Genomic DNA, 24,642 nt, shown 5'->3' on the forward strand with positions numbered 1-24,642 from the left:
GATTGTGCCCCTCTACATCTATATGTTCTGTATTGTTCTCACCTCCACCCACCACCCTATACCTGTAGGTATTTTTCATTACAAATCAATTACTAATTATATCACTTCATACATGTGATCACTGGTATTACACCATCTCTCCAGTGCAGGAATCAACCCCATCCCCCCTTTTCTTAACGCCAGCTTCAGATAGCTTTAGCCATTGTAGACTATGTTACAGTTCGCCATATGGGAGCTTCAGCAGCTGAATTGTGCGCATGTGTGATGAACATTAGCTTCCTGAAGGGCCACAAGATAGTGATGTCTTTCGCTGCGGCATTAACCTAGCGGCAAAAGACTTCACAATGAAGAAAATGCCTCTTTTCAGATACGCTGCCCTGGCCAGCAGAGTGTGATCAATAGCTCAGAGAAATCAGAGCTAAGAAATGCAAATAGATTATTAATCAGGGGTAGGCAACCTGTGGCACACCAGCTGCTGTGGAATTACACATCCCAGCATGCCCTACCACAATTTTGCTGTTAGGGCATGCTAAAATTAAGGCATGGCATGCTGGGATGTGTAGTTCAACATCAGCTGCACTGTCTGTGGCTCTCCCTACTTTTACTTTGGAGAAATGTTGGTAAAATATAGTGATATTTCCGTACAATACTGATCATCAGTACATTTTATTTTATAAAATGAACAGTTATATATTTACTGAACTGGCAGTTCTGATGCACAGAAGAATAAACAAGCTCAGCTATCACTACTTCTACATACACTGTGACATGATCGTACAATAAGAAACTAGCACCTTCTTTTGCACTGCTGTAATGGACATACTTTAATTTTGCATCTGCCTGGCATCTCTATCCTCCCCACTGACCCTGGAACATCCCCTCTGCTGCCCTAACCCTTCCCTCCAAGCATAGGCAGTAGCCTGGCATCATGTCACTGAAGCCTTTAATAGGGTGGAGCCAGAGTGACATATCAAGGGCTTGAAAGCAGAGGGAGCCAGGAGGCTGGCTTTCTGGCTCACATTCACAGGGCAGCTGCTAGCTCTCTCCCACTGTGAGGTCCTGGGCAAAGGTGGACAGGGAGGGCATCTACCAAACGTGAGGCAAAGGGGGGGTCCCGTTTCAGGGAGATCAACTGCACAGCCGTTACCAGTCATCTCCCCGTACAGTGTAAACAGAGCAAAGGTAAGGTGGAATTCCCTTTAAAGGGACAACACTGTAGTGTTCAATGCTTGTTTTTACAAAATCAATTAAAAGGGGAATGCAGAGTTTATGTATGTATGGCAACCTGAATAATGTTCGCATGTACATAAATATATCAAAATTAACAAATACATCTTCGATGTTTTTATATATGTGTGGGTGTGTGTATGCATCTATACTATTCCTCAATTATAGTCAACTTTAAATCCCTACTGTTAATGGCTCAATGGTTTAAAATCCTTTGATACAATATTTCTATTGCCCACTGTCCTGTCGGGTGTACAATGATAGGGAGCTATTGAACCAGACCAGTCACATCAGATATAGATATATATACTGAAACCATAAAATGTAAACTTCACAATACATACAGTGTATATATATATATATATATATATATATATATATATATATATATATATATATATATATATACACACACACACACAGTATATTGCTATTCTATTTTTAGGTGCACTATATAAAGCTAATTGTATGGTAATATGCCATAGCATTTATATATAGTGTATATTATAGTAACATTTTAATAGCTGTGTTATATATTATATGAATATGTCATTTTGGTGTGGTTATACATATGCTGTGTGTTCTATGTAAATTATATTCTAAAATAATCATAAACAGTTTATTACAAATAATAAAGTACAGTAACTAATATGACCTATATTTACAGCTAATCACTACTGGACATACAGAGGACATATGACTACTCAGCTGGACACAGCTTGGTTGCCAAAATTAAGCAGGTCCCCTCTGCTGAAAGTCGCTGTGCACCAGTGTCCTTTCTCTAAAAGGTAACTTCTCTTTACTTATCCTTCTCCAATGCTTAATTCAGCCAAGTTTTTATAACTTCCTAGATATCAATATCTGATAAAAAAAAAAAAAACACCACACACACATTTCAGAGATACTTTGTTACTGGTCAGGGACTATATTTCTACAGTGTTCAAAAACACCCTTTACCAGTATAAGGTTTTACAATCCCTAGAAACTTTTGTCCAGCATAGTTATCAGGGGCGTAAATAGACCTAGGGGGGGGCCCATAGCAAAGTTTTCACAGGCCCCCCCTTAGTCCAGGCCATATAGCAGCCCCCCTGTCCGTACTGCACGCCTCCCCATTGCCCGACTTTTCTCTGGTGGTCGCGTCCTCCTTCAGCGTGTGTTGCGCAGGGCAGACACACCTCCTCTCCCGGTCAGCTCCATCTCTCCTCACTGACTGATGCTGGGTAGCGATGGCCATCGACCATCAATGATTCATAATCATTGATGGTTTATGACCGAGGTTGAATGTTTTTCCCATCGATGGGGGAAAACCAGATGGTTTCCCTCCATCGATGGATAAGCATACCCAAAATAGTTTTTTTTTTTTACATGGTGCCGTTACACAGAGCATAGCTCCGTCCCTGAAAAAGACACCAGTCCGTCATAGAACAGGGATGACCATCGGTTGGTGAAACATTAATTGTCATCCATTGCATAGTTGGTTACCATCGATGGCCATTTGCTATTTTGCCCTCGATGGTAACCATCGATGATTACCATACCAATGGCATCCCTAATACTGGGAGGAGGTGGCAACACGCCTCCTCCCAGTATCAGTCAATGAGGAGAGCCGGTGGCGGAACCGACCGGGAGGGCAGATGTGCCTGTCTTGGGCAGCACACTGCTGGAGGACGCGACCACGGCTGGCCTGGCACCTTATGTGCATGGGGAGAGCTGGACCCCAGAAGCTGTTCAGGCCCCATAGCAGCCACACCCCCTCCACCTACGGTAGTTACGCCAGTAACAGTTATCTTATGTATCAAAAAAAAAAAATTCTAAAATGACTAATGTATTTTAGGCACTCCAATTCAATAGATCCTAGCATACGCAACAAAAAGAGAAAGGACAGATATACCATCAATCTGAAAGAAGTACAGAAGAGGTGCTATGCAGTTTATCTGTATTGATAAGCATGGACAACAGCATTTCAAAATCTTTAAAACCAGAAAACTGTCCATGAAAATAAGGACCGTTGCCTACATTAATTTCCTGTTAATGGGCAAGAGAGTAGATTGCTTCAAGAGATGGTAAAGGATGACTGTGTAGGCTGTCTGTCCAGAAGAAAAAAGTTACAGTTCTTGGCAGAAACAGCTGTCTATTTAAAAACAGAAATTACTTCCTTTAACGTGTACTTGTTTTCATATTTTACCACAATCAAGATTTCAAGAATCAATGTTTAACCTTAAATTGCCCCCCAAAAATATTAAAATGTTTTGCAACACATATTGATTACATTACTAATAGGGAATATGCTTATATGTGTTCTTTTAAAAAATGTTTTTATCATTGTTGAATAATTACTTTTATGTCATATCTGCTGTAGATTAGTTGCTGTTTTCGGTAGCTAACTAGGAGACTAGCTGTGTGTTTGTGGTAGAGCCGGATAAGCACTTTAAAAAACCCCTTCCCTGCTGTGTGGATCTGCAGTGCAGTACTAGGTTAACTCTTTATTAGCTGCAGGAATTGAGGTCTTTGCAACTGTTGCAGGTCTTTAAATCTGTTTTCCCTTACTAATAAATAGATGTGAAAGGGTGGCGTGGAAAGTGAATGCAGATTGACAGAAATAACCTTAGGGGATGTAGGAAACAACAAGCAGAAAAAGGCGACAAAAAGTGTTATATTGAAAGAATGACAGTGCTAGTTTGCATCAAGAACACAATCAGCATAGCTCTCAGTGTTAAATCATTGTAATAATATGTGGTCTGTGGGCAAAAAAATCCGGGTCATCTTTCTTTTGCACCGCTTAACAGACTGTGTGGGTGTTTAACCCTTTTTGATGTTGTGCAGAAATTGTTTTTGCTCTGTCCTACAAAAGAATGGCTACAAAGCCAGGAAGATAAGGCGTCTACTATAGTAATAATCTTTAACCCTTCTGCTACTGTAAACCGTTTGTAACCTTGTCTTTACCTTTGTCTCCTGTCTGTTCCATTACTAATTAACAAGGGCAGCTGTATATAAGTGGGAATCAAAGCAGCTGGCTCCATTCACAGAGAGCTGATTTAATCATCACAGGGACACATAACATTCGTGTTGTATATACTGTGCACCAATAGGTGGTCTAACTTACATATCATGCAGGCCTCTTTCTACAGTTCGCAGTGTTGATTGTGCTATGCTAGTACTACAGGCTTATCAGCTGTTCCCATTTCAGCATGCTAATTATCTACCCTCAAATAAATGAAAGAATGGAAATGATCTCCTGTCTGAAATTAGATTTTGTGGCAGTTATGCTAATCAACATGTTACATTGAATAAAACATGGATATCTGTTGTGTGTAACGTGGCACATAGCCTATAAATCAGTATGTTTTTATAGTGTTGTATGAAAAACATCAGCAAAATGTAAACAATGATGAACAAGATTAGGCTCTTCATGGCTGTTAAAAATCGGTTAATGTACTGTACTCAATGTTACAAAAATAAATGTTAAGTAAAGGCTCATTCAGATGAGCGATTTGTGAGCATTTTCTCACGTCACATTCCATATGGAAAGAGATGTGAGAAATCCGCTGACAAAACAGAGCAAGCAGCATATGTCTGCTGATTTTCCAGGCAGCAATGTAAACCAGGAGTCACGTTAAAATGCTGGAAAATCAAGCTTACCATACTATCCCTTTAAACTGGGACGCTCATTAATTACACAGGTTCTGTGGCTGGCTGACTTCAAGCCTGCATTTCACCCGGTTTTAATCAGCCACAGAACCTGAGTGTCCCGGTTTAAAGTGATAGTATGGTAAGTGTATGTATGCACTCTTTTCTATATCTGGTGTGTCGGTCTGACACATGTTTTTGCACCCCTGTATCTGAGATTAGCTATCTTGGTGTCTACATTTTTTTCTGAAAATTGCTTTTCACCTTGTTCCTTTTAAAACTGATCATTAACAAAATGCTCACATAGGGGCTGATTCTGAGTTGGCAGAAAAGCAAAAAAGCAAGTTTGCACCTGGACAAAACATGTTGCAATGCTAGGGTGTGAATACATTTAGGGGCAGATTCAATTTGCTGCAGGCTTAACCTTATCTCTTTAGTTTCTGGGTTTAGTAGGCAGAGTTCTTCAATTACTTCCTGTGGTAAGCCCGGCACTAGCCCCGAGGGTGGATTTTGCGTTGATTTTTTTCCCCCACAGATCCAGAGGCTAGGAGGAAAAATCCGCATTAAGTGCACCCTCGCAGGCTTACTGCAGGCAGTAATTGAAGAGCTTTGGGTATGTAACCTGGAGTTAAAACCATGCAGTAACGCCCACGGCTGATTGAATCTGCCCCTTACAGTAATTTCTTATTGCATGCAGGGTAAATACTAGGGATGTACGCAGACCCCCGTGTTTTGGTTTTGGATCTGTATCTCCTTCAAGGTTTTGGATCTGGATTTGGTTTTTCAAACCACCCTCAAGTGTTTTGGTTTGGATCTGGATTTTGTACATAAAAAATAGATAAAAAGTTTTAAAAACATCTAAAATCATGTAATTTATGCAATCCAAAACCCGAAATTCGGATTTAAAATTCGAATTCCGAACCGCAAAAAGATCAGAACAGCGACCCGGATTTACCCGGATCTCCTCAGGAGCTTAGAACCGCCACTCGGATTCACCCGGATTCACGAAATCCGGGTGGATTTGGATTTCTGGAGAACCGTCTCTAGTAAAACATGGCTGCTTTTGCATGTAGCCCACAAATGCTGGACAGCTTTAGTATTGCAATCCGGTTAGATTTCAGTTTGGACACACCCCTCCCAAATCTAAATCACTCTACACATGGTTTTACCAAGGTGCAAAGTTACTTGCTTTTTTTTAGAACAAATTAGTTCTTTTTGGGGGCGTGACACATGGTCACACCCCCAAAACCTCACATAACATGGGGAATGTCCTAGTGAGCACAAGGCCATGCCCCCTTCCACAGGCGCTCATCTTCGGCACCCGCAAGAAGTGCTACATCAGGACTTCTAAAAGTTGGAAAGTATGCATTTAGGTGACATATTACAGTTATTACACAGCGCTGTACATTGAGGCATTCATGATACAAACAAATTACATGCAATAGCATGTCACAGGACTTAAAGACACAACAACCATATAAACAGAAAATGTAAAAGGTGTGGGGACACATTGATACATAAGCTATACCAATAACAGTATTAGCTGCTTCTATTAGTGACTGGTATTTTATTACTGTTGTTCTAAGGCTGGGTACACACCTGCACGATATTGGCGCAATTTGGCCAAATTGTAACGACAAATTGGGATATTGTGCCGTGTGTATGCCCGATTTGTGCGCTCCCGCGGTTGCATGCAATATCGATTAATGATAGGACAGAACAAGTAAACGTTCCATCGTTCATTAAATCGGGCAGTGTGTACCGGCAATCATGCGAAGGGGATGTAGTCTGGAAGCCGACGGTCTAAATGCCGGCTTCCAGATTCTCTAATCCTAGCGTGGTACTAATGACAGGCGTCGAAAACTCGACGCCTGTCATTAACCATAATCCGGAAGACCAACGCCCAGCATACCGAATGAAGGTAAGCCGGGCGCGGACAGCTGCGGGGGGGAGGGTTAGGTTTAGGGCTCCCGGGGTGGACTTGGGGTCAGGCTCCCCCCGGAGGGTTAGGTTTAGGCTAGGGGAAGGGGGGATTAGGGTTAGCCACCCCCGGGGGGAGGTTAGGGTTAGGCACCTCCCCAAGGGACTTAGGTTTAGGCAGCGGGGAAGGGGGGGTTAGGTTTAGGCACTTAGAGGGGGTTTAGGGTTAGGAAATTGGGGGGGGTTAGGGGGTAGAATTAAGTTAGCGATACTTACCTTAGGGACGATCGGGATCCTCACCCCTGCTGGGCTGCCGCTGTCGGGATTTGAACCGCCGGCCATGCGGTCGGCGGTAATACCTACTACACCCCATGTGAAGTCCAGAGTGAAGGCAAATCGCCCTAAACATCGGCACGATTGCCGGTTGTTCAGGTATGTACCCACCCTTAGTGGAGGCAGTGAAATGTGGAGATAGGAAGCATAAACTACACTTGGTGTAAATCTTATGACAATTAGCTGTGGCAACCATGAGTGTCCTTCAACATTTATAGCAACTGAACCTTGTCTTATGGGTTTAGAGAAGGCTTTTGTGCTGCATGGGCCCTCATGTGGTTATATGCCAGCTAGGAATAGCTGTGTGCCTGGTATATTGATTTGGCATCATGATCACCACTGGTCACAGAGCCAGGACACTTGTTTCTGTACATCCATGTGATATTTCCTAAATGCGCAATGTGAATTTAGTCGGAAATATCAAACTACAACCACATTTTAAATGCAGATTGTAGTAAATATGGACTTTTATGATGTTTTCATTGACATGTGTCAACGATTTTTTGCGGCGAGATCAGATTTCCTACACTTTACTGACTGATATTTTTCAATATTAGATTTTTATTAAATTCCATCCCAAAATGTATATAAAAATAAAATAAACAATACAATAAAATAAACAATAAAATAATAATATAAATATCAGGATAGGGGCAGGGAAAAAATTGGCCCTAGGGTCAGGGTACATCAAAATAAAATACAAAGTTATCAAAGTATTGTAAACATAACGTACAATCATCTACAGATAAATAATATAATACAAAGCATATATCAAACAACAGACATATGTAAAAAAAACCTCCCGTCATTGAGAATCTAACACAGGCAAAGTAAGGCCAGTCGTGGACTGTTGTTTTTCGTTACCCGTGTGTATGAGCCTCAGGATTGTCAGAGGTGCAGGTCACATTGTTGTATGCTCCACTTACTGGGTGATCATGTGACATGATCCATTCCCAAACCATACAGTTTCTCACCTGATGAGGCTACATAGAGGTACTCTATGCAGCCCCCGCAGTTGAGATACTGTATAGTGTGCCTTGTGGGCTTAACTTTGGTTACCTGATTTGCTATGGGTCATACGTGAAATGACATATACAAGTTTTATGTATACATCATAGCATTAATAAGTTGAACATTTCTTAACCCATTTACTGTGCACTTAAGACCAGTAAGACAATATAATAGGAAGAAAGGCAAAGTGATGTGTTTTATTTCTGGGACAGTCTCTCCATCAAGTGAAAGCACAGTCCTGAAGCTATGCCCAGGGTGCAGAAATGACTAATTCAATGGGATCTGCACTGGAGAGCTGGAGGCACAGAGAAGACTTTGCCTTTTTGCTCTTGAATCTTCAAGAACAGGATAGGAAGTTGGCAACAGGAGAGGCATGAGAGATATTCTTGATAACCTTAAAGGAACACTAAAAACATACTGATCCAATGTAGAAAAATAATATTGGAAAATTACATAGGGCTGGGGACTATGCTGCTCACTTTCTATCATAACAAGATTACATACAACCCTTTAAATAAATAAGAACTCAATGTGAAAAAGAAATGTCCACAGCTCTAAATAGCTAAAAACTTAAGGGGAAAGAGTTTGCTAGAAAACCAGGATAAAGGTTTTAGAAAACAATGGTGAAAATGTATTAAAACTGTTCTACAGGTAACTAAGTATAAAAAGCTCATGATATTCAATCATGTTTTTAGTATAGTCTTGAAAATGAAATCAAACATCTGATTGGTTGCTACACAGTTGCAAGTAGAACTGTTTTCATAAATACCTGGGCATGTACCAAAGATGTCACATCTTGTGTGACATGTCTACAAATAGACCTGTGCATGAGTTTATCTCGCTCCACTTAGACTTTTTAAAATGGGTAAGAGAATTAATTTGGACTGTCCAATATCATGTGAAATCCTACACGATAATTCCGTCATATGTGTGGGAATGCCATATATAATCTGGATATCTGTGTGCAAATGTTTTCGAAAAACAGGGATAGATGATGTTGCTCTGATGAATCCCATCATGTCTATTTGGAATGAGAATTCCCCAATTTGATGGCCCTTTCAATGGTACATTGGGTCATGAATGATAAAAACTCATGGTCATAGTTTCTAGTACCTTTATATATTGTATGGTATAGCTAACTCATATTGTATTGACTGTGACCTGGTCTTTAATACTTGTTTGTAATATCATTGCTGTGAAGGGGATGTAGTCAATATACCTAAAGATAGGCGTATAAATCCCGATGCCTGTCTTTAGCCCGATGACGGAATCCCGACAGATGACTTCCCGATAAAAGGTAAACCGTTTACTGTTAGCTCTTAGCCGCAGGGGGGAGGGTTAGGTTTAGGCACCCCCGGGGGTTTTAGGGTTAGGCACCCCCCGGGGAGGGTTAGGCTGTGAGGGGGGGGTCTTAGAGATAGGCACCCCCCTGGGAGGGTTATGTATAGGCTCCCCCGGGGGGACTTAGGGCTAGGCACCACCCCAGGAGTTTTAGGTTTAGGCACCACCAATGGAGGGTTAGGAGGGGGAGAAGGGTAGGGTTAGCTTACTTACCTTAGCTGGCGGGATTCTTCGTGTTCGCCTACTGGCATTGGTATTTCACCTGGCGGCTATTCTGCTGCCGGCATTTCATAACCAACCCCTGTGAAGAACTGTGCGCCTATATATTGGTAACTATAGTGTGTTAGTTTTCTTTTTTTTTGTGCTTGGGATTTGTTTCTGTTTTTTTGTTTAAGTCTTTACATTGTATGTTTGTGTTTAAAACCTGTAACATTATTTCAATAAATATGCTTGATTTAAAATGTCCCCCCTGGGCAGACCCTGAGATGTGTGACATTTACTAAATGGAAGTAAATTGAACAGGCAGCATCCAAAAGACAGAAGTGGGTATGGTTCCATTGGTATAGACACTGTAGACCCGGGCCAGGTCCCGCCGTCTGCGCAATGGATCTGGCAGGTGCACAAGCATCGGTAGCGCAGCGCATTTGCAATACACCGACTTCTAGGGACCCCTAGAAGCTGGGTTGGGCTTCCCAATTGGTAGAGGAGCTGCTTCCACTGGAAGCCTGCTCTCTGCTAATCGCAGCCCGCATTAGCAGTCCCAGGTAGAGAAAACACCTCTCCCTGGGACTGCCTGTCCGGTGTGTGACTGTCAGGTAGCGCTGGGAAGTCACTGGCAGTCACAGTGTAGCCAGTGCAGTCATAGACTGGGGATGGCTCCCTGAGGTAGGAGTACTGGGGGGACTGCAGCTAAATTCCACCAATGTTTGTTACATGGGGCTGATGCATAGCTGGGAGCAAAGTGGAAAAAAGGAGAAACCTTGTACTTGAACAAACAAGGTTGCAGTGTAAAGAGAGCAAATACATAGATTTTATTTGCATGCAGGGTACATACTGGCTGCTTTTGAATGTAGCCCACAAATGCTAGACAGCTTTATTTTTATACTGCAATTTAGGGGTCAGTTTAATTACATGCAGGCTGGAGCCAGTTCGGCTTCATGCAATGTGTCTCTCACTCATTTCTGCTCAGTCTATGGAGGTGCGAGCAAAAAAGAGTTATTGTAATTACTGTTATGTGTGCAGCGCACATCATGTTAAGCTACTTGTGTGTATTTGAATCTGCCTCTTATAGTTCAGCTAGGCCACATCCCTCCCAACTTCAATCTGCCCTACCTGCAGTGCAACGTGGTTTTATCCAGGTGCAAATTTGCTCTTGTTTTGCTTTGCTCCAAACTGTAAATAGCCCCTGTGTGTGTGGAATGCCAGTCAGTCAATGTGTATGTGGTATGCCATCTTACAGCAATGTCAGTGTGTGGGCACTATATCTATCTTGAAAAGGGTCAGTTGTGTTAATGAGTTTTTATAATAATACATCATGCATGTAGATGGTTGTATCTGGAGCAAGCAATGATTTACATCACATACTTATTTCTGCAAATCCTTTCCAGTCTGCACGGAAGACAAAAAGAATGTAATTGACTGCAATTCTTCCAGTACAGAAAACCATAATTTATGAATACAATTTCATACTGAGCAGCCTTCAGTATGTATTCAGATTTGGCTGTCATTCAAACATTGGGAGACCTAAAAGAATCAGTAATCTAAATTCTGAATAAATGCATAGATTGTGATAAAATTAATAAAAACGGTACACCTGTCCTCCATGCAGGGACATTACTAGCCATCGTTGGGCCCCACAACATTTTTGTAAGTGAAAGCACAAAAGGGGAAATACTGCACATGTGCAGGTGCCCATGTATTCTGAGAAGGGCAAAGCAAGGGCCCCTTAAGCAGATGAACATGCATCGCCAGGCCCCCGCTCACTTCCTGGACCATGCAAGGACCCTTAACAAGTGGCATTCCAATATTGTGCTTTTTAACGCAGGGAAAACAGCCCATCACATCACAGCAAACATGGGAAAATGCTGATGATTGGCTGAGCAGCAATGCAGGATCACGGAGAATTCAGATCACCGTCACCTTGCAATGGGTATCCTAGTGGAGCAGTTCTGTTTACATTTTCCATGGATTATATGAAGAGTAATTCCATTTGATTACAAATGAAGAAAATCTTGCTGCTTGGATTACACATTAAGAAGGATTTCTGTACAAGAAAGAGTGAATTAGATTACAAATAAAAGCACATTTCCCAATTAATTACAAATTAGGAATATTTCCTAGTGGAATCCAAGTAGATGTCATTAGATTACCAATAAAGAAAAATATTATTAATTTTTTATTAATAATTTGGTAAAAGTCGTTCCGGGTGTTTTTATTTCAATAAATTTGAATCAACAGTCAATTGTGTTTTATTTACAGTGTTTCTTTATTATGTTTAATGGAATAGGGCCCGCCTTTGAAAATAGGCCCACAGGATCCCCTGCAGTGTAGACAGACAGTGTTGACAGGAAAATAAATACCTGTCAAGACTTTCTGCACTGCACTTGAAGGAGTCCCAGCCATTCACCCTGTCCCCTCTCCCCATATCAGGGAAAGCTTCACCCTGGACCGTCTGAAGCTCCATCACTTGGTCTTCCAAATACTGTCTTTGCTCCATGAAGCTCCGCCCCCATGCTGCCCAAAACTCCGCTCTCATGTCACCCAAAGCTTCACCCCTATGCCGTTCTTAAGCAACCCTGGCCCATTCAAAGTGTTCCCCTCCCTGCGTCACCGGAAGCTGCGGTCCTCTCGGCATCTGAAGCCTGTCCATTCACTCCCCTTGGCCCCCACCTGCGTCCCATGGCAACTGAGTTGACAGCTGGGCACATAAATTATGAAAAAATCCAGCCCTGCGGGATGAGATGAGTGCACAGGCTGAGCTGCCTGGCACTGGAGGAATGGTGTCACCGGCCATTAGGAAAATCCAGCATGCACAAAGTACCTTCCCACAGGTCAGTGTAATGTCTGGCGCATATATATATATATATATATATATATATATATATATATATCAAAGTCTGTGTGTGTGTGTGTATATATATATATATATAGTGTGTGTGTGTATACTATATATGTATGTATATGTGAATATTTATGTGTGTGTGTGTGTATATATGGGAATACATTCAGAGTCCTGATAGCGGGGATTCCGGTGGTCAGAATGCCCATGCTGGAATCCCGACACCTATAAGAATACCGGCACCGACATCCCGACCGCTGGGATCTCGAAGGTAAGTAATTGGGTTAGGGGGAGGGTTAGGCACTAAGGGAAAGTTAGGGTTAGGCACTAAGGGGGGAGGGTTAGGTTTAGGGTGCGGGGAGGGGGAAGTTAGGTTTAGGCACTAGGGGAGGTTAGGTTTAGGCACTAAGGGGGGTTAGGGTTAGGCAGGGGGGGGATTGTTAAGGGGAGGGTTAGAATACTGACCGACAAGTGTCGATATTCTAACCCTGTCGGGATCCTGAGACTGGTATTCTGACCGCCAGAATACCGACTGCCGGGATGCCGACTACATTCCCCTCACAGCACAGAGGTCATGAATTATGAGTTATGGCGGATCTGTGTGTAGTTTGTATGTCCCCCATGTTCGTTTGCATAGGTTTTGCCACAGTGCTTGTCACACTCCCTGCACACAATAGGCCCTTCCTATGTTTAAGCTTCAGGCCCATGTGGACCTTAATTTGGCACCAGGGATACAATATTGCTTATTATCAAAATCCCCATAACCAAGTGATTTTCAGCGCTGGTCTGGTAATCTTTGGTATGTGTACAAAACACACACATATATATATATATGTATGTGTGTGTATACACCGTATACTTGAGTGTGTGTGTTGTTTGTCGAGTAGGGGCTCCACTCCACTTCACTCCACAGTGTGAGGTTCTGGTTTTGTTGTGGGCCTGGGGTGGTGATAGGAGCAGACACTAAAGCAGGTTTAAATGAAAATGTGGAACTTTTAACGAGTGGTTTGGTAGACATGAATATGACGAAAAATAAAGTCAAGGTATAGCACTAAGTGCACTTCCGAGCAGTGGTGAAGTAATGGGAGAAAGTCCAGTTAGTGACCGGCAATGGAAAATGTCCAGGTAGCGACTGGTTAATAGAAAATGTCCAGGTAGTGACTGGTTAATAGAAAATGTCCAGGTAGTGGCAGACAATGGGAACTGTCCAGGTAATGACAGGCAGGGAAAATCAGGTGTAGTGGTTGAAATGAAGAATGCAGGCTGAGGAAGAATCATCCAGCCGAGTGTCAGTGGAGGCAAGGTGCATAGTGAACAGCAGACTCAGGTACCAGGAGAAGGTAATGGAGGATGCAGGATAGTCCAGCGGGGTTGGAGCAGACAAGCAGGCAGGCTGGTAGCTTTTCACAGGTAACAGGTGGTGAGCACAGGGAACTCTCTTTCAGCTATGCTGAGAAACACGTTGCACTGGCAATGAAATGAGGCTCTGAATCTCCCTAAATACCAAGTGCTGTTCCGTGACTGGCCAGAGAGAGCATGTGACAAACCAGGATTGGGCGATTAGGTCACGTGACCGGAGGCAAGCTGGCGGCACCCTTGCCGGAGCGGAACAGAAGCATCACCAGGCCTCACCAGCCCAAAGTGACAACATGCCCGCACAGAACCACGCACAACCAACGCCCCTCTCCAAACACCAGCGCCACCGCCAGATGCCCCCCGCCATAGTGACCTCCCAGGTACTACCCGTCGACCACCATGCCGAGAAACTCTGGTCGTGACACACAGCCCTGGAAAATTCCCAGTGGGACACCATTCTGTAGGTTTTTCTGTACATGTTGGGAATAGCCCTGGTTATCCAGCCTGGGCCTGTTTTTTCCTCTAATATGGGAACCCAACACTTGTCTCGCTGTTTTAGGGCATGTTGAGAAATTTGGGGGAGCTACTGTACTTGACCTGTTTTTATTTAATTACAGATCTCCCACTGATTTCAATAGTCCTTTAATTTCACTGGAGTTTCTGTATTTTTTACAAATACTGGAAACTACATTGAAATGAAACATTACATCAATAGCAACTTTACTGCTGCTGTTCAAACGCATCCAATCACACCCACTGCATATCAAACACTTTTTATTTGAAAATCTTGTTTTTCAAACAGAAAGTATTAAATTCTCTTTATCAGTAAGGGGAGTGAATTGGTTATATAATAGTGTTTCATGGAAACATGCTTTGTATGGAAAAATGTTCTCTAGTGACTATACAATTCCCATAACACAATGGCGCTGTAGGTTCATACCATACATATAAGTCAGATGATCTGTTACAGAATTTTCCTTATGCCATTAGAAGCAAGGCAAGATTCCTCATGTTCCACACTCTCTGCCAAAAACTTGTCACAATGAAAACTTGCTCACCGAGTTGAGGACACTGGGAAGCCAATACTAGAGTCCAGGTGTAAACTACTAGGACACAAATATGTATTGCTGGAACACCAGACGGGCTCTTTCCCAAACATGCTGTTCTTTTAAGTGATGCATTATTAGCATATGACAGTAGAGACAGATGGGAGAGGGTTTAACTCTTACTAAATCTCTTTTTAGTCACGTAAATTAGATTTGCAGTAAAAGTGAAAGTGCTCTGAAATGCAACTTTATCCCTTATGACTGTAGATGAAAGCAGACCTAAACAGTTAATCCAATAAGATTTAACATGAACAGATGATCAACTACATATACACAACCATGGCCCATCTAGATTCAAATTAATTTACTATAGTAGTATAACAGGACAAATCCTATCCCAACCTTTTGGTGACAAAATAAATGGTATTTAGGGGCCTGAATATATAAGGCAAATGTTACCTGCTCACTGTGAAAAAAAAAAAATTCTGGCAGCTGGACAGAGCAATAAAAGCTACTTTCCCCATGTCACTAGGCCATACTACTGAGATGGTATCCAAGATGAAAGCATTTCTGAATGTGTTTGTTCTAGTAACAAAATCATCAGTTTCAATCAATAAACCCTCCATAACCCCATTAGTATATAGGGCACAGTTTTGTCTCCAACAAAAAAACACCCATTTTGCAGGCAAAAATGCTTTTTGCTCTTTGATATAGAGTCCCCATTTTATACTTAAACTAAGAACAGTATATATTTGGATGAGTAGATTTGATTTCAATATCTAAGGACCAGGTATAAAGGAAACTGTGTGGGAGAGATCAAAGTGACCTGCATTGCATTGTGAAATACCCAAAGCAAACATTTTCTATAAAGTAATGACACAAACAATATGATATAGATCAAATGGTAATTGTTTTAAATACACTGTCCCTCACAAAGTACTGTATTAGTGTTTGAGGTAGCGTCCTTGCTGGCTGTATGAGGCAGACTTGTACGTGGTCTTTGGTTGAATAGGAACAAAGTGTATGTGGTCATCAAACAGATTTTCATAACAGTATATTATATTAAAACTGCATGGAAACACAGGCATCCTCGCTATGGACTAGCAAAATACCCAGCCTTTACTTCGTTCTCATATTCTTTCAAACAGAAGAACCGGGCAAAAACCTAGTAACAAGATTGATATCATGACGGGATGCAGTCAGAAAGCTCAACTGTCAAATCCTGCCAGGGGACTAATGACAGGCGTCGAAATCTCGATGCCTGTCCTTATACCTACGCCGGGAGCCTGACGTCCGGCATACCGAACGAAGGTAAGCCGGGCGCCGGGTGCGGACAGCCGCAGGGGGTGAGGGTTAGGTTATGGGCTCCTGGGGGGGGGGATTTAGGGTTTCGCACCCCCCCCAGTAGGGTTAGGGGAAGGCTAGGGGAAGGGAGGGTTAGGGCTAGACACCCCCTCCCTGAGGGTTAGGTTTAGGCTGCAGGGAGGGGGGTTAGGTTTAGGCACTTACGGAGGGAGGTTAGGGTTAGGCACTAGGGGGGAGGTTAGGCACCCCTAAGGGAGGATTAGGGGGGGAGAGGGTTAGGGATAGTTAGAAACTTACCTTAGTCAGGATCCTGCTGTTCTGCTTTCCGGCATTGGTATAACATCCGCCGGGCTAACATCCGGCGGTATTTCATACTGATCCCATCATGAGTGTATATATATTTTCTGAGAGACGGCTGCGCTATACATATACGTTAACAAATAGTATTGAATGGATTAAGTGGGTTATGGGTGCTGTAAGATAGGGAACATGCTGTTTATTTGATGCAGTGCCTTTATTACTAGTATGGATCATCTAGTCTTAATATTTAAAATAAGTGAAACAGAAAGTGACCAGACAAACTGCACAATGTTCTCAATCTGTGTAGGATATAAGTAAATGTAAGAATTTGGGGTATATTTACTAAGTGCAGGTTTACAAAAGTGGAGATGTTGCCCATAGCAACCAATCAGATTATACTTACCATCTATCTAGCACCTTCTACAAGATAATATCTGGAATCTGATTGGTTGCTATGGGCAACATCTCCACTTCTTAAAAACCCGCACTTTAGTAAATATACCCCTTTGTGTTCGCTACCTTTTTGCGCCTTTCCAGAATTAGCCACATCCCCGCTGCTCCACCCCAGTAATGTCACTCAGTTGTCTTGTCTCCTACTTGTCCAACAGCTCTTTCTCTGTATCTACACCCACCTCCATCTTCCCTCCTCGTCTCTTCCCGTTGGAGTTCCCCAAGGTTCTGTCCTTGGCCCCCTTCTTTTCTCCCTCTACACACATTCCTTCGGCGAGTTAATTGTTTCCTTTGGACTTCGCCAACACCTCTATGCAGGCAAAACCCAAATGTCTATTAGCCATCTCATCCTGGGTAGCATGCTTCCTGAAAATCAATATTTGTAAAACTGAACCCATCATCTTTCTGTTGGAATGAGATCACTGCCTCCTCCCAGTACCCTGACAAGGACCTGCCATAGTTAGTTAGACAGGGCCGGCCTCTGACATGCACTACTGCACATGTGCTGCGGCTCCGTGCGTCTTTACTACCCGGCGTTCCATGGGATAGTCGGTCTCTGAATACTCACACCATACAGAGCCACAATACCAAGCAGTAAGTACACTGTATCACCACCGCTAGTGTATAGGGCACCAGTGCTACTATCCGCCTGTGTATATACCGCAATCACACCCAACGCACTACAACCGCCAGCAACAACCTGAGCTCCAGGCTGCTGTTACACCTGTGATATTCCTTGTCATATACCACCTGTTGTTCTACCTGATTCAACAAATCTAAGAACTGGTTAAGCTGAACCAAGTGTGGACTAACTTCCACCAGCACCAACAACTGCGTTACATTTTTAACAACACATGTTCCATGGCCAAAGTGCATTATACCCTGGTTTAACTTTCTGTCTGGGTGACTACTGCTCCCAGCCTGTCTACTCAAATTTCATATCGATAGCTATATTAACCCTAGCAGGTTGTGTCTCCCAGTATGCTATAACCACTTACTCTGTTAATACTTATCCTCAGCCAAGACCCCCTCTACACCCACCCTTTCTCTCTCTATTGACAACATCTCTACTTCCCCAAGTCTGATGCCCAGGTATTATCCTTGACTCTGCCCTATATTTCTCCCGGCGTATGCAGGGATTGAGTCAGAGTTGTATACTTTTAGCATAGCTGGTGTGTCTTCAGACGCAACAGCAATGCTAAAATATGCTAATGCCACAAGAAGCGTGTAAATAGACATCTCCTGCCTCCTTCTGTGATCCGCTGCTATGTCTGACGACGCAACATTGAATCACTCTGAGTGACCATATGTCATCTGAGTAACCTTCAGGTTACTCAGGATGGCTGGTGATTTCACACAGCTGAAGCCAGTGAAGGACGCAGCCACTGGCTTCAGCACGCTAACCCACAACCTGTTTTCTGGGATGCTGCCTGATGCTGCCCCCAAATAGCCGCACCCTGTCAATCAGGCTGCGGCGTCTGGACACTGTGAGCAAGCTCGCAGACACTGATCGGCACATGCACTTTACTGCCATTTCTACCTATGCAATAATTCCAGATTCAGTCCCTTCCTCATCCTGGAAGCTACTCATTCATGCCCTCATCATTTCCCACCGCTATTACTGTAATCTGCTCCTCTCTGGTCTTCCTATCTCCTGCCTCGCCCCTCTCCAGTATATACGCAGCTCTACTGCCCGCATAATTTTCTGCGCTTGTCACTCTACCTCTGCTGTCCTTCTCTGCCAGTCACTCAACTGGCTCCCCGTACGGACCCGTATAATTAACATTCTAACTCGCCACGACTACCGGAGCAATTCATCATTGCTCTGGTGCAGTGACAGCTGATGCAAAATCAGCTGTCCCCGCGAGCGGCTTCACTGCTCCTTTTCGAGCAGTAAGTCTCTTGAGCAGTGACGGGACTGCGCATGTGCGACCTACAGGTCATGCATGCACAGAAGAGCCCCGACGTCAGGTGGAATGAGCCGGACAGGGGCGAAGGGATCCAAAAAGATCCTTCATCGCAACCCAGACCTCCTTCCCATAGGGAAGAAGCGGATAATGTGATAGCTCCTGCTTTACATTCTTGTTGAATGCCCCTAAGACTTAATTTGTTGAATGCCGCTAAAACTTAATTTTTACAATTACAGGTGAAAATTTACATTTTCACCTGCTTTTGTGAAAATTAAGTGATGATGAGTAGGCCCCTATAAAACTCAGAATTAAATTCAAACTCTTATCTCTCACCTTCAAATGTCTCAACCTCACTACTCCTCCTTTTACATCTCCAGCCTCATTTCCTCCTGTCCTCTTTGCTCTGCTTATGATTGTCACCTTACCTACTCCCTGATCATAAATTACCATTCTCACATTCAGGATTTCTCCCTGGCTGCTCCTAACCTCTGGTATGCCCTCCCCGCTCCATTACATTTTAATCCAGTCTCCATTCTTGCCCTTAAAATTATTTTTTTAATTCTGCAGTCTCTGCCCTCTTCTTTTCATCGTGTCCACCCATATCCCCTATAGGTTATTAGGTCATATGAGCATGAATTTATTTGCTGTCTGTACTTCTATTTCTTGCTGTCAGTTTTTTCCCCTTGTACAGCACTAAAGAACACTTACAGAGTATTATAAATAAAATATAATAATAACGATCAAAATGTTCTTCTTATTCTGCAGTTGCCCATAGAATTTAACATGTTTAATTGTGGAATTTGGCTTTAGGTGTTTCCAATCTGGACCAAATCAACTCCAATTCACCAATTTGATGAGACTGTAATGCCTGCCTGCTAGTTATCACCTCTAAACCTGTTCCCAGGAAGCTGGGAGGTATGTCCACCCTCACTATGGTAACTTGCAAGCGACAATTCAAAAGCGTTGGATATTTTTTAGTTCAGGGGTTGGTTCCTAAATAGTGGGCCATGGACCACTGGTGGGCCACAGAATGTTTTCTAGGTGGGCCACAGAAACTACCCAATTTGTGCCTTTTTTCTTTACAAGCCGCCGCCCCCTCCACATCTCTGCTCTGCCTGTCCACCTCCTTACTGCTCCCGGTCATTTTTCTTCCCAATCTACCCCGCAATCAGATTCTGATTCAGATTCTGAGTTATCATCTAGGGGAGCAGAAGACGCAGACTGCTTCCTCTCTGACTCCCCCTCGGGGGAGGAGGAGCCACCATCTAAATTGTATATACCTGCACTAGTGAGAGCTGTTAAATCAATTCTTCAAATAGAAGATGCAGAGCCCACTCCTAAGGCAAAAGAACCACTTTTTAAACGACAAAAGGCAGTTTTGCCAGAGTTCCCTCACTTTGAGCAGCTTTCTGACCTAATGAGTGATGCTTGGAATACACCAAATAAAAAGTTTCAGCTGCCTAAACGCTTGGTTTCTTTTTATCCTATTCCAGCATCTGATTGCACCAGATGGGAAGTTCCCCCACATGACACGCTTGCTTAAGAACTCTACCTTGCATATCTATACAGCAACCTCCCTAAAGGAGACAACGGATAGAAGGATTGAAACTTACCTCAAATCGGTTTATTCTCTTACAGGAGCTATTACTCATTCTGCCATGGCTACAGCCTGGGTGGGAAAAGCCATTGAGAACTGGGAAGATGCCCTAGAGGACACATTTCCCTCTGATACTTCACGGGAACAGCTGGCCTACATCTCACACATTAGGGATGCAGCCTCCTATTTAGGAGAAGCAGCTGTAGTCTTCTACAGTAGCTTCCAGGGCATTGGCTACTTCGGTGGTGGCCCACCGTATCATTCGGCTTCATTCATGGAAGGCAGACTCGGACTCTAAAAAGGCCTTGGAGTCTCTGCCTTACTCTGGACAAATCCTGTTTGGCCCAGAATTGGACAAGATTGTGACTACCTTGGCAGCTTCTAAACAACTTTCTTGCCTTCTGCATCATCTACAAGGCCTCGGATGTCGTCCTTTCATCCTCAGGGAAAAGTGAAGGGTCAGTCCTTTCCACGACAGTCGGCATCCCCAAGGACCTCCAAGCCTAAAACCATCACAGACACCTGGGTGCAAGAAGTGGTCTCTCTCAGTTACACACTCTTATTCCAGGGGTGAAACCCCAGCAGTTCTTTTGCACAGGCCCTTCCTCAGACCCAAACAAGGCCCGACTCCTACAGTCGGCCATTCAGTCCTTGTGCACTCAGGGCTAATAATTACAGTCCTATCGTCACAGCGAGGGATGGGTTATTACTCTACATTGTTCCTGGTTCAGAAGCCCAATGGGTCTCATTGGCCTATACTAAATCTGAAGTCTCTGCAAGTTTATCAAGCTGCTCAGGTTTCGTATAGAAACCCTATGCTCTGTTGTCCTGGCTTTGGAGCCTGGAGACTTTATGGTGTCTCTGGACATTCAGGACGCTTACCTACATGTACCTATAGCGCCCTCTCATCAGCGATATCTCCGGTTTTGCTGTCCTACAGCAACATTGCCAATTTCAAGCACTGCCCTTTGGGCTTTCCACAGCTCCACGGGTCTTTACCAAGATCATGGCAGTTATGGTGGCCCATCTTCGTCGTCAGGGGATTATACGTGGACAATCTCTTGCTCTAAGCAAGCTCTCTAGAGGTCTTTCACCACCATCTACAGGTAACCATTGGCTTTCTACAAACGCACGGCTGGGTGATCAACTGGAAAAAGTCTTCCCTGACCCCTTCTCAAAGAATGGTGCATCTGGGAGCCTTCCTGGATTCTCAGATTTAGAGAATCTTCCTGACAGCAGACAAAATCTCTGCACTACAACACTGAGTGCGCAGGTTACTCTGCAGTCGCCGAGTGTCACTCTGCAATGCAGACATTGGGATCCATGGTGTCCACTTTCGACATGGTGGAGTTTGCTCAGTTCACTCCAGGACCCTACAACACCTGATCCTCTCCTGGTGGAATGGGCTGCAACATCTGATCAGATCCCAGATGATGGGCCTCTCTCCAAAGGTTTGCTTTTCCCTCTCCTGTTGGCTACAGACGTCCCACTTAAACAAGGATCCCGGAATGGGTACTCCTCACCATGGACTCAAGCCTCTGCAGGTGGGGCACAGTTACCGGCCAGCACTACTTCCAAGGACGCTGGACACCAGCCGAGGCAATCTTACCAATCAACGACCTAGAACTCAGAGCCATCTACAGAGCCCTCACTCTGGCTCAGGATATTCTTCAGGACATGGCAGTACAATTACAGTCCGACAACACCACGGCAGTGGCCTACCTCAATCACCAGGGAGACACTCGAAGTCGGAAGTCGGTCAGCAATGGCAGAAGTGTCATTCATTCTCACATGTGCCGAACGCCATCTCCCAGCTATCTCCGCAGTGTTCATTCTGGGGATTCTCAATTGGGAAGCGGATTTCCTCAGCCATCACATTTTGCATGCAGGAAAGTGATTTCTATACCCAGAAGTCTTTCTTTCAGCTCCTGGTGGGCAAATGGGGTCTACCGGATGTCGACCTCATGGCCTCATGACACAACTGCAAGCTTCCGGTGTACGGGTCCAGGATTAGGGACACCAAAGCAGCCTTCGTGGATGAATTGTCAGTGAAATGGACCTTCCATTTTTCGTACCTCTTCCCTCCAGTCTCCCTTCTTCGGACTTTCAAGCAAGAAGGGGGCACGGGCCAGTTAGTAGCTCCGGTTTGGCCCAGATGCCATTGGTACTCCGATCTTCAAAGTCTCTCCATAGATGCTCCTCTCCAACTTCCTCAATGACCGGACCTATTATCTCAGGGTCCATGTCTACATCCAGACCTGGCCCATCTGTCTTTGATGGCGTTGCTCTTGAGATATCCCTCCTAAGGTCTAAAGGGTGTTCTAGCTCTGTGGTCGACATCGTACACAGGTGTAAGCCGGCCTATGTCCGGATTTATCACTGGGTGTGGCATACATAATTCCAGTGGTGTGCTACCAGAAACTATGACCCTCAGGTTTTTAGGGCTTCTAGAATCCTTGCCTTTCTTCAAGCTGGATTGGATCTCAGACTCCGCCTGGCCTCTCTGAAAGTGCACGCCTCTGCTCTGTCTATCTGGTTCCAACGCAGCTGTTGCTCCACTGCCAGATGTTCACACCTTCCTTCAGGGTGTTCTCCGTATACAACCTCCCTTTGTCCCTCCTGTGGCTCCGTGGGATTTGTCAGTGTTTCTCTACGCACTTCAGGAACCTCCATTTGAACCCCAGGACTCAGTAGACGTCAAATGGCTCACTGCGAATACTTTTTATCTTCTGGTTAAAGCGTCTGCCCGCAGGGTATCGGATTTAGGGGCGCTCTCCTGTCGTTCCCAATTTCTGTTCTTCAAACGCGCCCTGGCTTCCTTCCCAAGGTGTTCTCTCGTTTCTACCTTAATGAGGAAATTGTAGTTCCGGCCTTCCAATCACCAGACCTCTCGGCAGATGAGGCCTCCTTGGATGTGATCCATGCTCTGAAGATCTACGTAGACTGTACTGGTTCCATCAGGAAAACGGATTCCCTCTTTGTCCTATATGGATTCCACAAGAAGGGATGGCCAGCTAACAAACAGACTCTGGCCAGATGGCTTCGCATGACTGGCCTTCTTGTGCCGGCTACAGTATCTGCTCATTCTACTCGCTCTGTAGGCAGCCCGCCGTGGCGCGTCTGCCGAACAAATATACAAGGCGGCCACGTGGTCTTCTGTCCACACCTTTCTTAGGTTCTATGCCTTTGATACATTTGCCTCTCAGGATGCTTCCTTTGGACGCCTGGTTCTCCTATTGGCTCAGTAGTGTCCCCGCCCTTGAACAACTGCTTTGGGACATCCCCATTGTCACCCTGTGGAGCCCTATGGACCCTGAAGAAGAAAAGGAGAGTTATGGTAAAACTTACCTTTGTTAACTCTCTTTCTTGGAAGTCCATAGGGTCCACAGGGCACCCACTCTGATGCACCTGGCTTCTTCTCTTGGTCACTTGTTTCCTTCTCTGTGTGAGGGTGTTCTTCAGTGTACCAGTCTTCCTTCTCTCCTATCCTGCTCCTGCCTTGGGCTTCTTGACAAAACTGAGTTGCCTTCAGGCTGTGGGCGGGATATAGGGGGAAGGACCGGAGCATCCTGTGACAGAAAAAGCTTTGTTGTTGGTGTCTGGTCCTCCAAGTACCACGTACACCATTGTCTCCCTGTGGACTCTATGGACTTCGAAGAAACAGTTAACAAAGGTAAATTGTACAATAACTCACCTTCTCCAATACATCCTCCTGTGCAATCCCATACCTACTACATTTATTTAGAACATAATTTGGCTGGACCGGGTCATAAGTATGAGGGGCAAATCACGTCATTGCAGCTCCCACCCAGCTGTACAATAATTTGCAGATTGTGCAGTTGGGTACGGGGCCATAATAATACAATTCATTACAAATTGCATCATCAAGCCCCCTGACCGCCCACTTCTCTGGGTAAAATGGCAGATCCAGGTGGTTGGTCTTTCCTCTCTTGAGTCTGAGATTTGGGAGTCTCCTGGACAGCACCATTTTTGTAGTTTGTAATTTTAGAAATGTAAAGGACCCATTATTTAGACATTTTGTATATACAGTACTCTTTAAGCTCCAGTTTGCTTGTTAAATGTACATATGTTTTTTCGACCTATGCAGTTTTACATCCTTTTTTTTATGTGTGCTCCCGGGTTCATGTGTACCTTGTATGT

General features: G+C 44.1%; 1 protein-coding gene across 1 annotated transcript in view; it reads left to right on the forward strand.

Moving 5' to 3' along the window:
- Positions 1–1,018: 1,018 nt before the first annotated feature.
- CDK18 (cyclin dependent kinase 18) overlaps positions 1,019–24,642 on the forward strand; it is a 197,404-nt gene continuing 173,780 nt past the window's right edge. Inside the window, exons 1-2 of the mRNA XM_088479662.1 lie at positions 1,019–1,182; positions 1,895–2,015. The gene's annotated coding sequence lies outside the window, so the exon portion shown is untranslated. The remainder of the gene's footprint in view (positions 1,183–1,894; positions 2,016–24,642) is intronic.

The sequence above is a fragment of the Taudactylus pleione genome, unplaced genomic scaffold (genome assembly GCF_031769625.1).
Source record: "Taudactylus pleione unplaced genomic scaffold, aTauple2 ptg000242l, whole genome shotgun sequence".
NCBI classification, from domain to species: domain Eukaryota; kingdom Metazoa; phylum Chordata; class Amphibia; order Anura; family Myobatrachidae; genus Taudactylus; species Taudactylus pleione.